Source organism: Hyla sarda, chromosome 12 (assembly GCF_029499605.1).
Source record: "Hyla sarda isolate aHylSar1 chromosome 12, aHylSar1.hap1, whole genome shotgun sequence".
In the NCBI taxonomy this organism is placed as follows: Eukaryota; Metazoa; Chordata; class Amphibia; order Anura; family Hylidae; genus Hyla; species Hyla sarda.
Genome location: NC_079200.1, coordinates 74,590,699 through 74,605,475, shown reverse-complemented (window position 1 = coordinate 74,605,475; position 14,777 = coordinate 74,590,699). Strand labels below are relative to the sequence as shown.

At 43.7% G+C, this 14,777-nt stretch overlaps 1 long non-coding RNA gene across 1 annotated transcript; it reads left to right on the top strand.

The window, feature by feature from the left end:
- Positions 1 to 390: 390 nt before the first annotated feature.
- LOC130296573 (uncharacterized) lies at positions 391 to 11,661 on the top strand. The gene is made up of 3 exons (XR_008849239.1): positions 391 to 484; positions 10,767 to 10,881; positions 10,955 to 11,661. It is a non-coding gene; the product is annotated as an uncharacterized LOC130296573 (long non-coding RNA).
- Positions 11,662 to 14,777: the final 3,116 nt, after the last annotated feature.

Sequence of the window (14,777 nt, the reverse complement as noted above, 5' to 3'; positions counted from 1 at the left end):
CTTGCGGTACATCCAATGAACAGTAACAGTCTCAGGAATACAGTCTTTATCTAGTGCAATGACTGACAGTTGTTGCGGACCTTGACTTCTCACAAAAGTCTCTGAATTAGGGAATATTGCGAAGATCCGTCCGGATTTAGGGGATAGATAAGGTCCGGTAAATCTTGCAGAGTGTTTAGGGATTGATACACTCGCAATATAGAAGATATCAGCCGTCGCCGCAAGGCTCAGGCCTAAACTCACTGATAACAGCAGCGCAGATCCTTCACCATCAACAGCCCACGAGGAAAGAGAGTGAGCAATGGCCACCGCTCCCTTATATGGGCAAGGGCAGGGCCGTTTTTACTGGTCCAATCAACTGTCACTCACCGTTACAAGGAGTGATGGGAGATAAACGTCACAGGGGCCTCCAAAGGTCCTTAAGCATAAAACCATAGAGTTCACCAGGTCATGTGACCCGCAGGTCCTGTTACGCTATTCATAGGTAATTAACCATTTATATACAGTTGTACAATCCTATATGTATACAAATTGTCACGATGCCGGCTGGCAGGTAGTGGATCCTCTGTGCCAGAGAGGGATTGGCGTGGACCGTGCTAGTGGATCGGTTCTAAGTCACTACTGGTTTTCACCAGAGCCCGCCGCAAAGCGGGATGGTCTTGCTGCGGCGGTAGTGACCAGGTCGTATCCACTAGCAACGGCTCAACCTCTCTGACTGCTGAAGATAGGCGCGGTACAAGGGAGTAGACAGAAGCAAGGTCGGACGTAGCAGAAGGTCGGGGCAGGCAGCAAGGATCGTAGTCAGGGGCAACGGCAGGAGGTCTGGAACACAGGCTAGGAACACACAAGGAAACGCTTTCACTGGCACAATGGCAACAAGATCCGGCGAGGGAGTGAAGGGGAAGTGAGGTATAAATAGGGAGTGCACAGGTGAACACACTAATTGGAACCACTGCGCCAATCAGCGGCGCAGTGGCCCTTTAAATCGCAGAGACCCGGCGCGCGCGCGCCCTAGGGAGCGGGGCCGCGCGCGCCGGGACAGGACAGACGGAGAGCGAGTCAGGTACGGGAGCCGGGATGCGCATCGCGAGCGGGCGCTACCCGCATCGCGAATCGCATCCCGGCTGGAGACGGTATCGCAGCGCTCCGGGTCAGTGGAGCTGCCCGGAGCGCTGCGGTAGCGAGAGAGAAGCGAGCGCTCCGGGGAGGAGCGGGGACCCGGAGCGCTCGGCGTAACACAAATCCTGAAGAATTATTAGATAATTAATACCTAAATGAGAGGTGACTGGGGCGGGCTAGTTAAGAAGAACCCCGACGTCCTAGGGACTCTGGCAATGGGGACTTATATACAAAGGTACTTGATAGGATGCGGTACCGGGACACCACACTGGTGTACAAGGATACAAAAAGACTGCTGGCATACATAGGCCCTGTTCACATAACTGCTGAGCTCCACTGAAGGGAGTTGAGTGGAGAACAAAAGTACTGCATGTCGTGTATTTTTCCCTGCTCAAATCCTCTAAAATAATGGATACCCGGTGGACCCTACCCAAGTCAATGAGATCCATAGGGACCCGGCGGTGTCAGTTGTGCTCCTACCCATTCAGGGTCCAATCGGTGCAAAAAAAAGAGCCAAATGGACTCAGCAATGAACTTAGCCTTAAAGGGGTACTCTGCTGCTCAAACTGTTCCCAACGATTGGAGCCAGCGCCAGGAGTTAGTGACGTCATATCCTCGCCCCCTCATGCTATTTGCTTGTATGTATGCCCTTTGCAATGATAAGGGCACTGTTAAGCGTATTTGTACGCAGGAAAAACTTTTTTTTCTTTAATACACCGGCAGGTGTATAACGTGTGGTATAACACTGAATTTAGCACAGAGACAGAGTAACAGGTGAAAAATTGTAAAAAGGCACTAAAGTCCACACTAATATGACTTATTTCTGAACAGCAGCAGGACCCAACAGTGCAGCACCACAAAAAAAATCCAGGGTTTAAACCCTAAATTGCACTCTGTCACATAATTCTGAGCAGCAGAAGTTTTGTGGAGCAAAAAAAAAAAAACTCAATTGGGCTGAAAAATGAGGAGATGAGATGCTTCAGAAAGTTCAGGCAGCTTGGAGATCTGTATGAGGCAGCTGACAGCTATCTGCCCCTCTCTGCTGCAATGCTCAATAACGTGAATAGGAGGTTTAGCAATCAATGATCCTTCTCAGTGTAACAGCAAAGCACTCTGCACTCCTGCCTTTCCCTAATGCTGATGTGACTAGCAGTTGCAGTGTAACGCTGTGGTATGAGCTATTCACACACACGCAGTCCCGTCCTCTCCATCTGACTGCATAGATTAAATGAAGAGAGGCAAGATGGCCGCCGATTATATAGGGGCTGTGACATCACAGGGGTCAGTGAACACTGATAGGCTGCATCTCACATGTGGTTCAGGGTCAGCCCACCTACCTTCATTCCCGACGATGTTTCCCACCCTCCCATAATCCCTTGCCCCATGTACTCACATGTGGATCCGCCATCTTAGGTCTCCAATAGCCTGGAACGCTGTAAAATGGAGTTTAATGAAGCGATTCGTGCGATGGAATCGCAGCGATATTCGTATTCGTTGCAAATCGAATTTTTCATGAAATTCATAACGAATTCGGGTTCGTCAACTTTGATTCGCTCATCTCTAATCAATATATATGATATCAACTTATTATCTTATTATCACAAACATTTCTACATATGCATGATTATAATATATATTTATTTATTTAACAATTTTTTGCCATCCTTACATCATTTATTACTATCTTGATCCCCATGTATATATACAAATAATGTTTCAACATATTTCCACATATGTTTTTTTTGCAATCAAATACACTCAAGAAGAAGTTGACAACGAATTTTCCACATCCAGGTTTTGCATCACAACACCAGACAATCAGTATCACCTGTACAACGATCCAGTACACAATTTGTATATAACAATGAGAATTATCTAATTACAGGGCTGCTGCGGGTATAAATAGCACCTCTTCCCAACCAGTCAGCCATTGCTATTGAAAAAGAGGTAGATGAGTACCTCGAAACGTGTCTAGCCTCCATCACCTGTACCCCAGTATTGGCAAACCCTGTGATCTTTACCATCTTTACTGGAGCACGCTTCCGGGGTTGTACGCATCCAGCCTGCCAGCGGACGTCTCCCCGGCGAAAACCTTTTTCCGGCAACTAGGCTCCAGGACATTTCTGATAAGAGGCACAGTGTGCAAAATCCCCAAATCCACTCAAAACTTTACTTGTGCCGCCGGGGTCCACATTTGAGGGGCCTCCAGCACTGCAGAACGCAGCCTCAAGCACCCACAGGATTACAATTAAGAGACTATCTATATCCCACTCACCAACCTCTATCCCTGTGCCACCAGGGTAGAGTGGGACACATATAAGGAATCTCCAGTGCTGCAGAGCCCATTGATTTTAACCCCTTACCAACACGCTGCTGCATGCAGTATCAAGACCAGATACGACCTATACAGAGACATCGCTACTCAGACTATAAGATATTTGTAATCAACCATACAAGGCACGATCTCCATGCATACATCTATAAGCGCTACAGACTATTTGCCACACTGGAATACCAGCACTTTTTACACTGAATATTATATTTCTATATTTTTTTTTTTTTCATTGTATGAATATTTTATACATTCACTACCTTGCTTATCATGGTGAGTCCGATGTAAGGGCCCTACAAAGGACGCCACAAGCACTATCATTGTAATAAATTGTTTTAAAATAATTCACTGGATCTACATCATTTTTTTTACATATATCTTTTCTATACCCATTTATTGGTGACAATCAAGCTCAGACTTGAGAAAAGTGTACCCCCACGTTATACACTGATTGAGAGATTGTTTTTCAGTGTCATATTCTACTTTATGTTAGTGGTAAAATTTCGTCAATACTTGCATCATTTCTTGGTGAAAAAGTAAAAAATTTAGCATTTTTTATTTTATTTTGAAGCTCTCTGCTCGCATGTTCTTGTAGACCCAGTTTTAGAATTTTTACAAGGGGTAAAAGGAGAGAAATCACCCTAAAATTTATAACCAAATTTCTCTCGAGTAAGGAAATACCTCATATGTGTCACAGCCCGCGCCGTGTCCCGGTGCCCTGTGCGGGGCCGTCTGCGCCTTCTTCCCCGCTCCTGTGTGCCTGTGCCCCGGCATTCTCCTCCCCGCCACTTACCTTCCTCCTCTGTCACTCCCGCTGGGCAGCCTCCTTGCCCCGCTCGCACGGGAGCCGCGTCCTTGGGCTTCTCTCGGCGCTTCTCCCGTGCATCCTCCTGCAGTGCTGGTGCGCGCGCGTCTCTCCCCCAGGGCGCGCGCGCGCCACTCTGTGAGATTTAAAGGGGCAGTGCCCTTTCTATTTGTCACCTAGTTGGTCCCACCTTATTTAAGCATGTCACTTTCCTTGTTCCCTGCCGAATCTTTGTGCTATTGCCCTAGAGAAAGCGTACCACTACTGTTTGACTACCTGTGCTACCTGACCTTTTAGCTACGTCCCTGACTTCGTACCTTAGCCGCCAGCCCTTGACCTTCTGCTACGTCCCTGACTACGCACCCAGTCTCCTGCCTCAAACCTTAGGTTGACCCAGCCCACGACCTACCACCAGTCCGACAGGTTGCCCACTCCCTACCTCCCGGTGACTCCTTTCTGTGCCAAGTACCACCTCGGCTGCCCGCGTGGTCGAGTCGTACCAGCGGAAGCGACCTGGACGTCGCCTGCCGCAGCAAGTCCATCCTGCTTCGCGGCTGGCTCTGGTGAAGACCAGCGGCGTCTTAGATTCCGCTCCCTGATGCGGCTCTCTACATCTGCCACGCGGTGCTCAGCGGATCCACCTCCAGTCCTCTCCGGTGAGTGTCACATCATGTGGATGTAAAGTGCTCCATGGGTGCACTAGAGGGCTCAGAAGGAAAGATGCAACAATAGGATTTTGGAGAATTAATTTTTCTGAAATGGTTTTTGGGGGGCATGTCATATTTAGGAAGCCCCTATGGTGCCAGAACAGCTAAAAAGAAAACACATGGCATTCTATTTTGGAAACTGCACCCCTCAAGGAACATAAAAAGGGGTCCAGTGAGCCTTAACACCCCACAGGTGTTTGACAACTTTTCATTAAAATTAATTTACATGTCCAACTTTATTTTTTTTCCACTAAAATGCTGGTTTTTCACTTAATTTTAAATTTTTACATGGGGTAATAGGAGAAAATGTCCCCCAAAATTTGTAACCCCACCTCTTCTGAATATGGAAATACCCCATGTGTGCACATCAAATGCTCTGCTGGCGAACTACAATGCTCAGAAGAGGAGTCACATTTGGCTTTTGGAAAGCAAATTTTGCTGAAATGTTTTTTTGGGGGCATGTTACATTTAGGAAGCCCCTATGGTGCCAGAACAGCGAAATAAAACCACATGGCTTACTATTTTAGAAACAACACCCCTCAAGGAACATAACAAGGGGTACAGTGAGCCTTAACACCCCACAGGTGTTTGACGACTTTTCGTTAAAGTCGGATGTGTAAATTAAATATTATTTTTTTTCACTAAAATGCTGTTTTTTCCCCAAAATTTTTACCATACTCAGAACAGAAGGAGCACCATTGAGCTTATGGAGAGAGAATTTGGTTGGAATGGAAGTCGGGGGCCAAGTGCGTTTACAAAGCCCCCCCGTGGTGCCAGAACAGTGGACCCCCCCACATGTGACCCCATTTTGGAAACTACACCCCTCACAGAATGTAATAAGGGGTGCAGTGAGTATTTACACCCCACTGGCTTTTGAAAGATCTTTGGACCAGTGGGCTGAGCAAATGAAAAATTCCATTTTTAATTTTCATGGACCACTGTTCCAAAAATCTGTCAGACACATGTGGGGCGTAAATGCTCACTGTACCAATTATTACTTTATGTGAGGGGTGTACTTTCCAAAATGGGGTCACATGTGGGGGGGGGTCCATTGTTCTGGCACTATGGGGGATTTGTCAACACACATGGCCTTCAATTCCGGACAAATTTTCTCTCCAAAAGCCCAATGGCGCTCCTTCTCTTCTGAGCATTGTAGTGCACCCGCAGAGCACTTTACATCCACATATGGGGTATGTTTTTACTCAGAAGAAATGGGTTTACAAATTTTGGGGGACTTTTTTCCTATTTTCTCTTGTGAAAATGAAAAATTTTGGGTAACACCAGCATTTTAGTAAAAAAAAAAAATTTCATTTTCCCATCCCAAAATTTGTCAAACACCTGTGGGGTGTTAAAGCTTACTATGGTGCCAGAACAGCTAAAAAGAAAACACATGGCATTCTATTTTGGAAACTGCACCCCTCAAGGAACATAAAAAGGGGTCCAGTGAGCCTTAACACCCCACAGGTGTTTGACAACTTTTCATTAAAATTAATTTACATGTCCAACTTTATTTTTTTTCCACTAAAATGCTGGTTTTTCACTTAATTTTAAATTTTTACATGGGGTAATAGGAGAAAATGTCCCCCAAAATTTGTAACCCCACCTCTTCTGAATATGGAAATACCCCATGTGTGCACATCAAATGCTCTGCTGGCGAACTACAATGCTCAGAAGAGGAGTCACATTTGGCTTTTGGAAAGCAAATTTTGCTGAAATGGTTTTTTGGGGGCATGTTACATTTAGGAAGCCCCTATGGTGCCAGAACAGCGAAATAAAACCACATGGCTTACTATTTTAGAAACAACACCCCTCAAGGAACATAACAAGGGGTACAGTGAGCCTTAACACCCCACAGGTGTTTGACGACTTTTCGTTAAAGTCGGATGTGTAAATTAAATATTATTTTTTTTCACTAAAATGCTGTTTTTTCCCCAAAATTTTTACCATACTCAGAACAGAAGGAGCACCATTGAGCTTATGGAGAGAGAATTTGGTTGGAATGGAAGTCGGGGGCCAAGTGCGTTTACAAAGCCCCCCCGTGGTGCCAGAACAGTGGACCCCCCCACATGTGACCCCATTTTGGAAACTACACCCCTCACAGAATGTAATAAGGGGTGCAGTGAGTATTTACACCCCACTGGCTTTTGAAAGATCTTTGGACCAGTGGGCTGAGCAAATGAAAAATTCCATTTTTAATTTTCATGGACCACTGTTCCAAAAATCTGTCAGACACATGTGGGGCGTAAATGCTCACTGTACCAATTATTACTTTATGTGAGGGGTGTACTTTCCAAAATGGGGTCACATGTGGGGGGGGGTCCATTGTTCTGGCACTATGGGGGATTTGTCAACACACATGGCCTTCAATTCCGGACAAATTTTCTCTCCAAAAGCCCAATGGCGCTCCTTCTCTTCCGAGCATTGTAGTGCACCCGCAGAGCACTTTACATCCACATATGGGGTATGTTTTTACTCAGAAGAAATGGGTTTACAAATTTTGGGGGACTTTTTTCCTATTTTCTCTTGTGAAAATGAAAAATTTTGGGTAACACCAGCATTTTAGTAAAAAAAAAAAATTTCATTTTCCCATCCCAAAATTTGTCAAACACCTGTGGGGTGTTAAAGCTTACTATACCCCTTGTTACATTTCCTGAGGGGTGTAATTCCCAAAATGAGGTCACCAAAATGGGGTCACATGTGAGTATTTATTATTTTGTGTTTATGTCAGAACCGCTGTAAAATCAGCCACCCCTGTGCAAATCACCAATTTAGGCCTCAAGTCTTGTTGTGCATCTGCAGAACATTTTACGCCCACATATGGGGTATTTCCGTACTCAGGAGAAATTGTGTTAAAAATTTTGGGGGTCTTTTATTCCTTTTACCACACCAGCATGTTAGTATAAAAATGTACATTACAACAGGCTATTGTAGACCCCAACCTTTCCTTTTAGCCCCCCAGAAATACCCAATATGTGGCCCTAAACTGTTATCTTGAAATACGACAGGGCTCTGAAGGGAGAGAGCACCATGCGCATTTGAGGACAAAATTAGGGATTGCATAGGGGTGGACATAGGAGTATTCTACACCAGTGATTCTTAAACAGGGTGCCTCCAGCTGTTGCTAAACTCCCAGCATGCCTGGACAGTCAGTGGCTGTCCGGAAATGCTGGGAGTTGTTGTTTTGCAACAGCTAGAGGCTCTGTTTTGGAAACACTGCCGTACGATATGTTTTTCATTTTTATTTGGGGGGGGGAACAGTGTAAGAGGGTGTATATGTAGTGTTTTACCCTTTATTATGTTTTAGTGTAGTGTAGTTTTTTTGGGGTACATTCACACAGGCGGTGGTTTACAGTTAGTTTCCCGCTAGGAGTTTGAGCTACGGTGGAAAATTTGCCGCAGCTCAAACTTGAAGCAGGAAGCTTACTGTAAACCCGCCCATGTGAATGTAGCCTGTTCACATAGCCTGTTGCAAAACTACAACTCCCAGCATGCACTGACATATGCTGGGAGTTGTACTTTTGCAACAGCTGGAGGCACACTGGTTGGAAAACCTTCAGTTAGGTTCTGTTACCTAACTCGGTATTTTCCAACCAGGGTGCCTCCAGCTGTTGCAAAATTACAACTCCCAGCATGTACTGATCACCGAATGGCATGCTGGGAGATGTAGTTATGCAACAGCTGGAGGTACTTAACTACAACTCCCAGCATGCTGAGACAGCTGTTTGCTGTTTGGGCATGCTGGGATTTGCAGTTTCGCAACATCTGGAGGGCTACAGTTTAGAGACCACTGCACAGTGATCTCCAAACTGTGGCCCTCCAGATGTTGCAAAACTACAAATCCCAGCATGCCCAAACAGCAAACAGCTGTGTGGGCATGCTGAGAGTTGTAGTTTTGCAACATCTGGAGGGCTACAGTTTAGAGACCACTGTATAGTGGTCTTCAAACTGTAGCCCTCCAGATGTTGCTAGGCCACAACTCCCCGGCTTCCGTAGTCTGCAGCACGCTGCACCAGGGAGGGGATCGCCACCCGCCGCTGCCGATCGCCACTGGTAAGGGACCACCACCGCCTGTACAGTTCCCTGTTCTGCCCTGACTACCTTGGGTGGGCAGAACGGGGGAACCGAACTTTAAACCCCCCCCCTGCCCCTGATCTGCTATTGGTCAGTTGTTTCTGACTGACCAATAGCAGGGATAGGAGGGGCGGCACCCCTGCCACCTCACTCCTATCCCTTCAGGGTGATCAAGGGTGTCTTGGACATCCCAGATCCCCCCTATTTTCCGGGCGGGTCACCAGAGACCCCTTTGACCCAGAATCTCCGCAGATCGCCGGTCTGAATTGTCTCTGCCCCCCCCCCCAGGGGTTTGCACGGGGTGCCTGCTGAACGATTTCAGCAGGCATCCCAGTCCGATCCCCACCCGGCGAGCAGCGGGGACTGGAATTCCCACGGACGTACAGCTATGTCCTGGGTCATAGGTACCAGGGCGTCAGGGCGTACCTGTACACCATGGGTCCTTAGTTCAGCTATTCGGTGCTCCGGTGGGCTGGAAAAGGTGGATACAGTCCTAGGAAAGAGACTCCTAGGACTGTATCCACCTTTTCCAGCCCACGGAAGCACCTGAAAGCTGAACTAATTTATGCAGGAAAAGTCAGCAACCGCCGAGCCGAGAAGTTTGTGACAAATTTACTGTAAGTTCGCTCATCTCTACTTCCAACCCTAATAAAAGAAACTACTTGGTGATTACTAATAAGATTAAAGAGGAATGCTTTGATGCCTTCTAATATCACTAAAGGGGAACTCCATAATGACACTAATATTCTTAAAGAAGAACTCAATGGTGAATACTATTAAAGAAAAACTCATTGGTAACTATTAATTGTAACGCTGTCAGTTGGCAGTCGCCAGCATGCAGTGCATCTACTGCAGACTCCTCCTCTCCGCTACAGACTCCGGACATCCTCCTCTGAACTGATGCAGGCATGGACAGTTTCTGGTGCACCCCATAGGGGCCACGTTTTTTAAGGGTTTGCACACGTCCTTGATACCTGTCCTCCTCCAATCCCTACCAGGCACCAGCTATATGAAAGCATTCCTCCCTTCCTGGGTGCCTGAGCAATAGTGTAGAGTACTAATGAAGGTATCTGTTGCTGTTCATATCTTCTGTGTTCCTGACCAAATCCTGTTACCTGACTCAGCCTTTGTTTGATCCTGCTTGTACTTTCCAGTGCATGACCCAAACTGTCTACTACACCCCTGTGTACTGAGCTAAATACCACCTGGCTGTTTCTGAGCTATTTAGCTCTTCTACTAACACCAAGTCAGCTCTGCTTGGCACCAATGCTTTCTGGTTCGCTAAGCCAGCTGCCACCTAACCAGGACCACTCTTGTGGTAGGGACCTGGTATGTCCCCTGCAGCTGAAGTCCAGCCTCCGCATACTGAAGCAGGATAATGCATAAAAACCAGGGGAATAATTAGACTCTGCTCCCAAATTTGGCCCAAAGCCAAACCAATAGTTGGTGCAGGGTAACAACACATTAGTATTACTAAAGGGGAACTCCTTGGTGACTAGTAATATTCTTTCAAGGAAGCTTCTTGATTTCTATTAATGTTCTGTACTGCTGCATATCTAGCCATTTATCTCTTGCATATTATCTAGGGTTACCACCACTACCGTTTGGTTTTTGCCCAGCTTCTGCTTAAACTAATATTACTATGAAATGGCTTGCTAGAATTCTTACGAGCTCAGCAGGAGATGATGGCTACTGGTCATTTATACGCTAATATTCCATGTTTCCTCCACAGCGTGTTATGTCATTGGGATTATACGACCCGATTGTAGCTGCTGCAGTCAAGGATATTGCTGTGCTGCACAAGGCAGGTACAAGGATAAGTGATCATCACTTGGAGCAATCTCCTGGTATGTATTAAATGAGATGTCACATCGCCCAGAAAGATAGAGCATTTCTAAATTTATTACAATGTCCTTACAGCAATTCAGAAGTGAATTACAGAAGAAAACACTTTCCAGAGAGCAGAGAAAAGAGAAGACAACTGCCAATGTCAATACACAATGTCACTGTACCCGAATATCTACTGAATACCGCAATAATCCTTAATAGGACAGTTTGTAGCCTGAAAATGTTGAAAATCTAGAGCACAGACTTTTTAGAGCACAGAAGGTTTCCCTACATTTTGCACTTTTCTGTACGCTTTGCTTTTTTTACACATGCTCTGATCTGAAGGGTTTTTCTGAGCTCAAATCCACCACATTTTCTGTGGAAATCTTAGTAAATATGTTGGGTTTTTGTGAAAATGTAGGGGAACATGCCCCTTTTCAGTAGCCACCCCCACTTACTGACACCCGCACCCCTTTTTTTGGGTTTTCTCAGTAAAATGGAGAGTTATTCGTTTTTTTTCCCAATTCTGGCACAAATGCTGGCAGAGATTGCGTAAGAAATTCTGTCTGTGCCAGAATCTCCGCGGAAGAAATTCTGTCTGTGCCAGAATCTGACGCACAACCTGACAAAACATGTTGGGTTTACAATAGTAAATCAGGGCCACTGTGTATCTTGCTCCTTTTTTTCTTGTTTTTGCTGTGGTTTTGTCAAAATTAAAGAAAAAAAATGAAGATATCGTACCGCAATTGTGCAAAATAAGAAGTGTAATTATTACCATGATTTGGAAAAAATGCAGCAAAAACAGCTTAGATGCAATAAAAATGTTTGAAAAATAAAGCAAAAACTTCAAAATTTCATAAAACACCTCAGTTGTGATTATAGGTCATTTGGCCTCATGGCAGTATTCTTCTAAAAATGCAGTTTACATGTAGTACATGTAGGCTGTACATGTAGATTGCCGAGATAGTTGATCAGTGCTATGCCAATGCATAACACTGAACATGTAAATCACCCTCTTTTTGAATTTAACAAAATGTAAAAAAACTATAAAACAAACATAGTTGGAATCAGTGCATGCGGAAATGTCCAAAAATAATAATATAATGTTAATGTTCCCGTAAACGTAAATGAAAATCCCAAAGTCCAAAATAGCTGATTTTTTGGTCACATCACATGCCAGAAAAAATGGAATAAAAAGTTATCAAAAAGTCACATATATGCAAAAGTAGTACCAAACAAACCTACAGATCACATCGCAAAAAATGAGACATTGTACAGCGACATATATGGGAAAATACGAAAGTTGCGGTTTTCCTTTCATTTTCCCACAAATAACATTTTTTTGGTTGCAACGTAAATTTTATGGTAAAATGAAAGGTGTCATTGCAAAGTTCAATTTATCGTACAAAAAAAAAAGCCTCATATGGGTCTGTGGATGGAAAAATAAAAGAGTTATGGCTCTTTAAAAAGCAAGGAGGAAAAAAACAAAACACAAAAATAAAAATTGTCTGTGGTACCAAAAAGTTAAACAGATTTGTAAATTACTTCTTTATAAAAGTCTCAATCCTTCCAGTACTGCACCACATGAAGTTGTATTTCTTTTTGGAGTTCTTTTCAGTCAGCGCTCTCTGCTGACACCTCTGTCTGTATCAGGAACTGTCCAGAGCAGGAGAGGTTTGCTAAGGGGATTTGCTTGTACTCTGGGCGGTTCCTGACATGGATAGAGGTGTCAGCAGAGAGCACATTCTTCAGACTGAAAATAATTCCAGAAAGAAATACAATTTCCTCTGTAGTATGCAACACCTAAGTAGTAGAAGGAATAAGATTATTTAATAGAAGTAATTTACAACCTGGGACTTGCGCGGCTACCTCCAGACAGCAGAAGAACAATGCGAAAAAAGGCCAGCAAGTAGAAGCATAAAACTTGACTTTTATTCAGGAATCTTCCATATTAAAAACCTTCAGGTGGCAGACAGACATGGACATGTAAAAAATACAAAAACATTGCACATGTAGAAAAAGAGAGAGGTCCCAAGCAATAGCTGACGCGTTTCTGATCTATTGATCCTTACTCATAGCTTGCTAACACTCAAATGAGGCACCCTTTTATACCCAAGGGTGTATTCCCTGATCCAAACAGGAAAGGGAGGGACAGGTTCACATCACATGTGCAAAAAGGAAAAAGGGGAGGTGATCACATTCGATCCCTCCACAACAGAGAAACAGTATGGATCTATCTCTTAAACAGCACTGAGCCAAATGGTTTGAACAGCAAAACTGATCTTATTCTACATTACTAAGATCATTATATTATACTATAAAAAAATATATATTTTTGGTCTCTATATTTGACATATTGGTCCCATATGTTTTGGTTTTAATCACTTTGCACATGTGATGTGAAACTGTCCCTCCCTTTCCTGTTTGGATCAGGGAATACACCCTTGGGTATAAAAGGGTGCCTCATTTGAGTGTTAGCAAGCTATGAGTAAGGATTAATAGATCAGAAACGCGTCAGCTATTGCTTGGGACCTCTCTCTTTTTCTACATGTGCAATATTTTTGTATTTTTTACATGTCCATGTCTGTCTGCCACCTGAAGGTTTTTAATATGGAAGATTCCTGAATAAAAGTCAAGTTTTATGCTTCTACTTGCTGGCCTTTTTTCGCAATGTTCTTCTAATTTACAAATCTGTTTAACTTTCTGGCACCAGTGGATTTAAAAAAAAAAAATTCCCACCGGAGTAACCCTTTAAGGCCAAAATAGGCTGTATCCTTAAGGTGTTAAACCCTTAAGGACCAGGCCAATTTTCACTGTAGGACCAGAGCATTTTTTGCAAATCTGACCACTGTCACTTTAAGCATTAATAACTCTGGGATGTTTTTACCTTTCATTCTGATTCCAAGATTGTTTTTTATTGACATATTCTACTTTATGTTAGGGGTAAACTTTTGTCGATACTTGCATCATTTCATGGTGAAAAATTTCTAAATTTGAAGGAAAAAATAGAAAATTTAGCATTTTTCTAACTTTGAAGCTCTCTGCTTGTAAGTAAAATGGATATTCCAAATAAATTATATTTTGATTTACAAACAAAATATGTCTACTTTATGTTTGCATCATAAAATTGACCTGTTTTTACTTTTGGAAAACATCAGAGGGCTTCAAAGCACAGCAGCAATTTTCCAATTTTTCAAAAAATTTTCAAAATCGGAATTTTTCATAGACCAGTTCAGGTTTGAAGTGGATTTGAAGGGCCTTCCTATTAGAAATACCCCACAAATAACCCCATTATAAAACTGCACCCCTCAAAGTATTCAAAATGACATTCAGTAAGTGTGTTAACCCTTTAGGTGTTTCACAGGAATAACAGCAAAATAAAGGAGAAAATTCTAAATCTTCATTTTTTACACTTGCATGTTCTTGTAGACCCAGTTTTTTAATGTCAAGTGTTCGGCGGGTGCAGTAGAGGGCTCAGAAGGGAAGGAGCGACAATGGGATTTTGGAGAGTGAGTTTTTCTGAAATGGTTTTTGGGGGGCATGTCATATTTAGGAAGCCCCTATGGTTCCAGAACAGCAAAAAAAAAAAACACATGGCATACTATTTTGGAAACTATACCCATCAAGGCATGTAAAAAGGGGTTCAGTGAGCCTTAACACCCCACAGGTGTTTGATGGCTTTTCGTTAAAGTCGGATGTGTAAATGAAAAAAAAAATTTTTCACTAAAGTGCAGTTTTTTCCCCAAATTTACTATTTTTATAAAGGGTAATGGGAGAAAATGCCCCCCAAAATTTGTAACCCCATCTCTTCGAAGTATGGAAATACCCCATGTTAGGACAGAAAATGCTCTGCGGGCAAACTATAATGCTCAGAAGAGAAGGAGTCACATTTGGCTTTTGGAAAGCAAATTTTGCT